The following is an 8,918-nucleotide window of genomic DNA, read 5'->3' as shown; positions in this document are numbered from 1 at the left end:
GGTCTTTATAATCTGGTCAAACTTAACCCGTTAATAAGTTTTTTTTGTCTCATTACCGGTTCAATTTTGTTTACTTGGTCAAGAAATGATTTTTATAACCTGTTCAAGTTTAACCCATTAATGGATAAATTCTTTTGTTTCATGTAGAGGTGATGGGCCTTGACTTTAGATTTCAATCAAGTGAAATCTGATCACGGGAGAAGACTACAATCGTGAAGAAACAGAGTACTTTGGTGACATAAAGAAAAGATTAAGTAATCATTAAGTGTAATCAAATCATTGGAGAAAAAATTGAAGTTGATAAACAAATAATGTTTTTTTTTTCTTTTTCAAAATATAAATATAGCTATGGCATTATGCGTTAAACAACCCGTCCACCAGACGGGTATAAAACCAGTATATATATATATATATATATCAAGAAATCTTGGATATCAAATAATTATTGTAACATGTTACGGTTCATAAGACTGCCCGTAGTGGGCGATAAAGGGGCAATTTCTTGGAGGAACACTTACCCCCCCACCCACCCAACCCGAGATAAGAGGGGCGACATCTTTTTTGTCGCCAACGTGTGTTTGTGTTTAATATTATAATATTATGTGTGTGTGATATATATACAACACCATTAAACTCTAAAAATAAATTATCCTCATTTAAACGCAAATCATCTCATTTTATAACTCAGTACACATTGCTTAAGTCGTGACCATGACGTCTGCTAATTAAAAAAAAATGTTGAAAAGTTGACGGTGGGGCCAGGTGATTAACGTGAGGGTTAGAAAGTCACGTGCAATGGCGGTTTATTGTAAATAGTAGGAGGCAAGCTTAAACATTCAAAAAAAAAAAAAAAAAGTCACGTGCGATGCATAAGGGCGGCTAGAGGACACCTCACTTCACTTATTTAAAAGAGGCAAATAGGAAAAAGATAAAGACGTCAATGTTGGGACCCACACCTAAATATAGAAAACAATAATAAAAGTGGGCCTCAACTTCCATCTAAATTAAAATCGTCGGTGGTCGAGTGTCTACCGGTTAACCTGGTCCAGCACCCACTTTAGCCCAGCCTCAAACCTTCCTTTAAAAGTAGTGGATGGATCACTCGTTCTACAAGTCATGTTTAAAAGTTAAAACAAAATATCTGGTTAACATGTCGGGTGATCAGGAGTTTTTTCTTTCGTGTTTTCTTCAGGGTTTGAATAATAATTTTTTTAGACTGAATCCGAACATACTGACATTGTATTAGGTTCGTGTAATGTTTTTGTATGTAACGTTTTGTTTACTTTTTTACTTGTCGAGTTTGTCGTAAAAGGTTGTGTTTCGTAACAATGAATAAACTATATTTTAACTATAACCTTTATATATATATATATATATAAAGCATATGTAAACTTATATTTGATCAAGGTTTGGACTATACTCCTGACAAGGGGTCTTAAGCCATGTGATATAATAATATAATTACTTAAATGGAATCCATACCTTACACTGGTATTTGGAGTTTACACGCCTAAGCTTGAGCGAGTAACATTTCTACTTTTGGTCACGAATTGGAGCTTAAACTGACGGAGCTTTGGCTAGGTACGTGTGGCATGATTTGTGAAAGTGTGTTTTGGTGTGAAGAAAGAAATGTCGTGATCCCCCTTATATAGGCGAGTTTTGAGCTTTGTCACGTATCACGACGGACTGCTCATCAAGTCTTCGCGTAGCGCAATGACTCAGCGTTTGTGGACGCCACCATGTGGCAACAAATGGCTTGATGACTCGTCACGTGTTGACACGTGGCTCAACACGTGTCACGTCACCGTGAGGCTACGCAGCGTAGCGCGATGGCCAAAAGGGTAAGGTCGTCACGTAGCACGACACCACCCAATTTTGGGTTTTGCGAAGCTTCATTGCGTATCGCGATGGGCGTATCCCTTGCCCATCGCATAGCGACGGGTTTAAAATTCAAAAATTTTCAATTTTTGTCCTTCTACTTTTCACAAAACTACTAAGGCGGCTCGCAGTGATACGAAGTGCAAAGTGCATCGTCAAAGCGTCACATTGTGCCCCTCTTATGCCCCTGCACTTGCATGTCGGGTGCTTCGCACCCTCGCTAAAACCACCAAGTGTGTCTTGTCACATAAAAATATTATCTTATGAACCAATCTCTTTATAAGGAGCTCACAAGTTTTGTCTTATATCAATTTGAGACTAAGTTCATTTTTCTTATTTATATTCATGTGGAATAACCCTACCTTCTTTCTCCCATTGGACAAACCCACCTTATTTCTTCAAAGTGGGGTACTCCTACTCTATAGTTCATAATTTCCATCACATATTTCGTGTTTATTTGTTAAGGAAATAATGTGTTCACGAACGATTGATGAACACTTACGAAACGAGATTTTATATCTGTGTCCGTTCATTAAGATGAATATGTTCATGAGCGATTACGAATGCAAATAAAATATGCGGAGTCTAGAGATTGATATCGATATATTAATCGATGTGAATAATGAGAAAAGAAATAGGAACAATGCATAAACAATATAAGAATATAATTTCCTATTTTGTGTTAGCAAGAATGAATCAAACAATATAAAATGCTTGTATAAAATAAGTAAAGGTACGAAAAACTTTCATGAACAATATACACAAATGAACATGAATAAACATTGTGAACACCATTGAATAAACGAGAGCTCTGTTCATGTTTGTTAGTTTAACTAATTAAATGAAATTTTGTGTTCATGTTCATTTATTAAACGAACGGACATAAACTAACTTACCATCAAACAATTAATGAACTATTCGCTGAACGTTTGGTTCGTTTACATTGTATTCATTCATAGATGATTTTTAATTTCTTTTTTAACATAGGAAATTCTAATAACTTGAGAAAGAAATAACCTATTTATAGGGAAAGATTCGTATGTTGTCAGATAATGAGAGTTAGATCACCGCAACCTTAAAATCAACGTGTATAGGTAAGCAATAAATGGTTTGAAGAAAGTCAAGACTTAAGGAATCCCGATAAGTGTTACTTATTAATTTAGTCAGAATACATTATTTGTTTTATCTTTTTTTAGTGCATATACTATACTAGCTTTTGAACCCGTGTATTATACGGGATTTGTCAAATAATAAAATTAAATTAGGTCCGTTATTTCAATTGTGATTTTCAAAATACTTGTGAATTATTTAATGTACAAATTAAGTAGAACTTATGAATTATATGTCGGTTGGTTCGGTTCGTTTATTTTTTTTTTGTTAAAAAAGTGGTTCCATTCGTTTATTTTTGCTAAAAAAAGGTGGCTCGGTTCGTTTAGTTTTGTTTAAAAAAGTGTTTCGGTTTGTTTGTTTTTTTTAAAGTAGTTCGTTTAATTTTATTAAAAAAATATGGTTTGGTTAGTTTATTTTTGTTAAAAAAGTAGTTCGGTTCATGTAGTTTTCTTAAAAAAATAGTTCGACTCCTTTATTTTTACCATAGGGTTAAGCAAATGAGAAATAAAAATATCACTATTTTATCCCGATCTTAATGGAAAAAATAAACGGGGTTAACAAAAAAAATTATTAAAATAACATGATTTTGAAAACGTCAGGTGTTGATTTGCAAGAAATTTAAAAAAGTAATAAAGTTGTGCAGATGGTCAAACCTTATGTATAAAAATGACAATTAACTCAATAATGAATATAATACATACTATGTTATAACCCAATAGACAAAATGGTATTGACCTAAGACATGCCCGGCTCCGAGAAAGCAAAAATATTTTTGGGCGAAGGCGAAATTTTTTTGGGCCTTAATTAAAAATGAGTATTTTGTTGGTTAAACAATTAAATTTTTATATAGGTTTATTTGGTCATAATTTGGGTTGTGTAAAAATTTTTTGTATAAAAAAGGATTAAACATGTCTCAAATGAGACTTGAACCCATAACTTTTTGGTTGAGAGTAATACCCTTTTGCTACTAGACCAAGCTAGTTGTCATGTAATTAAGTTTAAACATTAAATATACATATTATTTTTAATAAAAATAAATATATTTTTTTTATAAAAAAAAATTCGGGCCTAACGGGGTGTCGGGCCCGTGGCCGTCGACCACCCCGCCACCCCTATCGGCCGGCCCTGACCTAAGACCCATAGATAGCTAGTTAGAATGAGATGAAAGATTAGGATTTAAGATAATTGTAATCTTGACACATAAGCTTTAATATTTTTTTTTTATTAATATTGTAAGATTAGAAGTGTAGAAGGAAACTTGCATCACACTTGTGTGTTGACAATTATTTCTAAACCGGTACATTTGAAGATATTAAAACTTCGTATATTTACTTTTTTATCTTTCAACTTTTATAATGAAATATGTAATGCATTTTTTTGCTCCGTCAAAACGTCCGAATACAAATAAGGTTAGGTAAAATGTATCATACTCATTTACATGTTATACCTCATATCCTAAATTTTCAATTCATTTAATAATTTTATTTGACGTTTACCGTCATTTATCATTTTTTTTTTCATTTTACAGTCCCCTTTTAATAAAAAACTATAAAGTTCTTATTATTTTATTTCTCTCTTTGTGTAATTTTAGTTCTTATTCGTAATAATAGTAATTATTAATATCATTATTATTATAAAGTGTCAATGCATTATTATATTTATAAAGCGATATAATATTAAGACTAAGACTATACTAATATTGATACAACTGAAAATAAAAAAAAAATATATATTAATAGTATTTACTATATTAATAATAATAAAAAGTAAAGTAATTAATAGTAACAACTTAATAATTTTTAATTTGATATATTGAGTGAAAATTTTAAATAAAAAATACATTGAAGGAACTAAAATATATATAAACAATGTTAAGGAACAATAATAATTGACATAATAAGTTTGGAAAAGAAATATATTTAACAAGAATAGTGTACGTTTAACAACACTCTAAAAACTATTAAATCCAAATCAATACTTCTTTAAATTTTTAACTTACAAATAGTATGTAACTATTTAACCTAAGCTTATTAATTAGTTTGTACTTTTGTGGAGTGAATAGTTTTGAACAATTATCTCATCATTGTTGCACCCTTGATGATTATAAAAGAACCTCACCACCACACTTGCTTTCCACCATTGTGACACAACACAGAGAGCAAAAAAATGGCTCTCAAATATCTCATCTTCTTCACTCTCTTCTCCCTCTTAGCCATTGCTTCACTTGCCGACACCGAGTCACCCGAGTCAGACTCAGGCCTCATCCTTAACTTCTACAAAGATTCATGCCCACAAGCCGAAGACATCATTAAAGAACAAGTCATGCTTCTTTACAAACGCCACAAGAACACTGCTTTCTCTTGGCTTAGAAACATCTTCCATGACTGTGCTGTTGAGATACAAATTAAATTAACGTATTAACTGAAATTATATATACAAGCAGTGTAATTATATTATTTTATAATTACACTACACTATAATACTATAACTACAGTATGTTATATATATATATATATATATATATATATATATATATATATATATATATAACTACAGTACTTGATTCTCATGGTTAACATCTTCATTTAATTTGTATTTGTTACAAAACACAACTTTTATTATATGTATATATATAGGATTGATATCTTTTGAGAACCACTTTGAGTTTTAAGAACTCGAAAGAACTCAACGTAACAATTTTTTTTTCCGAAATTTTTTTACACATGTGTAATACGTAAGTGTAAGTGATGTACAGAAAATTACGGTATTTTTTTACACGCAGAATCGACTTTTTACACATGTGTAACTAACATTTAAACTTGTGTAATTTTCAAAAATACTTATTCTCTCTCCTGCTTCATTTTTTAATTAAGTTTAATCTCAGCCACATATTCCATATCATTTAATTAAATGTGTGGTTCAAAATTGAGTTCTTAAAGTTCTTAAAACTCATCATGGTTCTCAAAATAACCATCCCTATATATATATATCTTGTTAATAATATTAATTTGTGATCAACTGGAGTACAAGTTTTGATGCATGGTTTACAACACTTGTGTTAATAGTCATGTGATGCTTCACTGCTTTTGGACTCAAGAAGGAGGACACTGTCTGAGAAAGAGACAGATAGGAGCTTTGGACTTAGAAACTTTAGGTATCTTGAAACCATCAAGGAAGCTGTTGAGAGGGAGTGTCCCGGAGTGTCCCGGAGTTGTATCTTGTGCAGATATACTTGTACTTTCTGGAAGGGACGGAATCGTTGCGGTAAATTCAGTCACTTTACTTATGTTTAATTTAGCATAAAGTTATACGTACCTATAACTTATGTATAGCACAACACTCTGACATGTGTCATGTGTCAGAGTGCCAGCTATACAGTCGTGTATGGTTTTACTAACTGCATAAATTTTGCAGACTACCTTAAATGTCTAGTAAAACAGCTTGTATAAAACATTATTTTATTTTTATACGGGTCAGTATAACATTTTTCATATATCATACGAGCGAGCCATCTATATAACTATATAAAAAGTTGTACATATCTTTATGCATTCTTGTCGGTGTTTTACTATTTTTGGATATTACTATTTACTACAAGTTTTATCACGTGTCATGCTCTCAACATGTTGTATGTCACTAATTAGTTATACCTTATCTCTTCAAGACATCTTGATTTGAGTCCTATTATGTTATGCTTTAGTTAGTTGTAATTTTTGTTGTTGATTGTGATTTATGGCAGCTTGGTGGGCCATACATACCTCTAAAGACAGGGAGAAGAGATGGAAGGAAGAGTAGAGCTGATATTTTGGAGCAATATCTTCCGGATCATAATGAAAGCATGTCTGTTGTTCTTGAAAGGTTCAAGAACATGGGCATTGACACCCCTGGAGTTGTTGCTTTACTAGGTATATATACATCGTCTCAATCTTTTTAGAGGCCTAAAACGAATTCTAAAATCGGTTTCCTTTTTTCGTTGGAAGTATATATTTTGGAAGTTCTTGTACGCAGTTCGCTACCCTTGTAAGCGAACTCCATAGAGTAGTGAAAAATCTACCGAGTTTGCTTGCCATGTTAGGTTTGGTTTAAAAAATCTACCGAGTTTGCTTGCCATTTCAACGAGCTTCAAATAATATTGTCAGAACCTAAGTGAGCTCGGTTGTAGGTATGGCTAGGTGTAGCGAACCACCGAATCGCTAGAGGTACAAGAACTTTTAAAAACGTCCAAAAATCAAACTCCAAAATATATTGTACAACTTGCATGAGTTCGCTTGTAGGTGTAGCGAACTCTCTAGAATTTTAAAAAAATACTCCCCCCGTCCCATTATAAATGTCCACATTTCCTTTTTTATTTGTCTCATTACAGGTGTCCACCTTCAAAATTTATTAGTCATTTTCAAAGTTTACCCTTAAACACACACAGCTACAACTAATATTAATAAACATTATTGACGGACCCACTTTCAAGGGTATTATTGTCATTTGGTAAGAAAAAAATAATCATTCAATCCACCTTAAATTTTGTGTTTTTCAAACCTGGACACTTGTAATGGGACGGACAGAATATAAAACATATGGTTATCTTGAAATAGGTTCTCACAGTGTGGGTAGGACACATTGTGTGAAGTTGGTGCACCGTCTATACCCCGAAGTGGACCCTGTTCTTGACCCGGGTCTTGTTGAGCACATGCTCCACAAGTGCCCGGACGCCATCCCAGACCCGAAGGCCGTACAGTACGTGCGAAACGACCGTGGTACCCCAATGAAACTCGACAACAATTATTACCGAAACATATTGGACAACAAGGGGTTGTTGCTTGTGGACCACCAATTGGCAAATGACAAGAGAACTAAACCTTATGTGAAGAAAATGGCAAAGAGTCAAGATTATTTCTTTAAACATTTTGGAAGAGCCATCACCATTCTGACTGAGAACAATCCACTCACTGGCACTAAAGGTGAGGTTAGAAAGCAATGCAATGTTGCAAACAAACACCATTGAAGGCTTCTATAGTTTGTGCTTTGGTAATGATGGTGATGATGATGTGGAGAATAATAAGATAATGATGATTGAAGAGGTATGTACCCGCCTCAACACCGAGCAAGGCGGGTCAACCCACAAGATAAAGACATTATGAAGGCACAAAGCCAAAACCTATGCGCATGGCGCATACAAAACATGCTCAGGCATCATATGCTCGCGCATCACATATGCGCGCGGCGCATCAGCGCGCGGCGCATATCACATGCTCGTGCATATCACATCTGCCCAGACACACATGCTCGCGCATCACATATGCGCGCAGCGCATCAGCGCGCGGCGCATATCACATGCTCGTGCATATCACATCTGCGCATGAAATATCTGCGCGTGAGAATAAAGAGAAGACCTCGCGCATCCTCAGGATGGGCGCATATCACACGTGCGCATAATCAACCTCGTCCTTATCCAAATCAGGATTAGGGCAACCTTGATTGTGCACGTCAGACAACCTTCCAGAAGGCATCTTTTTAAGGAGTAAGAATATGCTGATGTTGACAGCTGCCAAATGAAAGGTCGACAACTCAGCATGACACATGTGTTGCCACGTGATTACAACCAACGAGAAAGCGCCAGGTGTCCCAGAGGACATGTGGCGCAGTGCGATTGGAGGAAGCCAACGAGGTTGAGCCCAACCGGTGGTAACCCTAGCACTATAAATACAGCATCAACTCCACTTTGATGACACATTCATACTCAATCATTGACAGTTACAAGCAGTGATAACACATTCAATCATATTGAATCACATTCACTCACAGTCAGTTACATACAAACAGACAGTCTCACAATCAGAGGGTATTGAGCTATTCAGCAATACTCTTGAGATTCTCTGACACACATTATTATCTTCTCCACAATATATTGATTCTCACGCCGGAGGGTTACCCCA

General features: G+C 34.4%; 1 pseudogene across 1 annotated transcript; it reads left to right on the top strand.

Annotated features, from left to right (window-relative positions):
- The first annotated feature begins 5,106 nt into the window (after positions 1–5,106).
- LOC143529737 (peroxidase 42-like) lies at positions 5,107–7,989 on the top strand (annotated as a pseudogene). The gene is made up of 4 exons (XR_013134713.1): positions 5,107–5,383; positions 6,052–6,252; positions 6,728–6,893; positions 7,578–7,989. The product of XR_013134713.1 is annotated as a peroxidase 42-like (transcript).
- Positions 7,990–8,918: the final 929 nt, after the last annotated feature.

This window comes from Bidens hawaiensis, unplaced genomic scaffold (genome assembly GCF_021521415.1).
Source record: "Bidens hawaiensis isolate Kalapana, Puna unplaced genomic scaffold, B.hawaiensis_p1.1 tig00008655_1, whole genome shotgun sequence".
Lineage (NCBI taxonomy): Eukaryota > Viridiplantae > Streptophyta > Magnoliopsida > Asterales > Asteraceae > Bidens > Bidens hawaiensis.
Note: the sequence above shows the minus strand (reverse complement) of the source record. Positions and strands in the feature narration are given on the sequence as shown.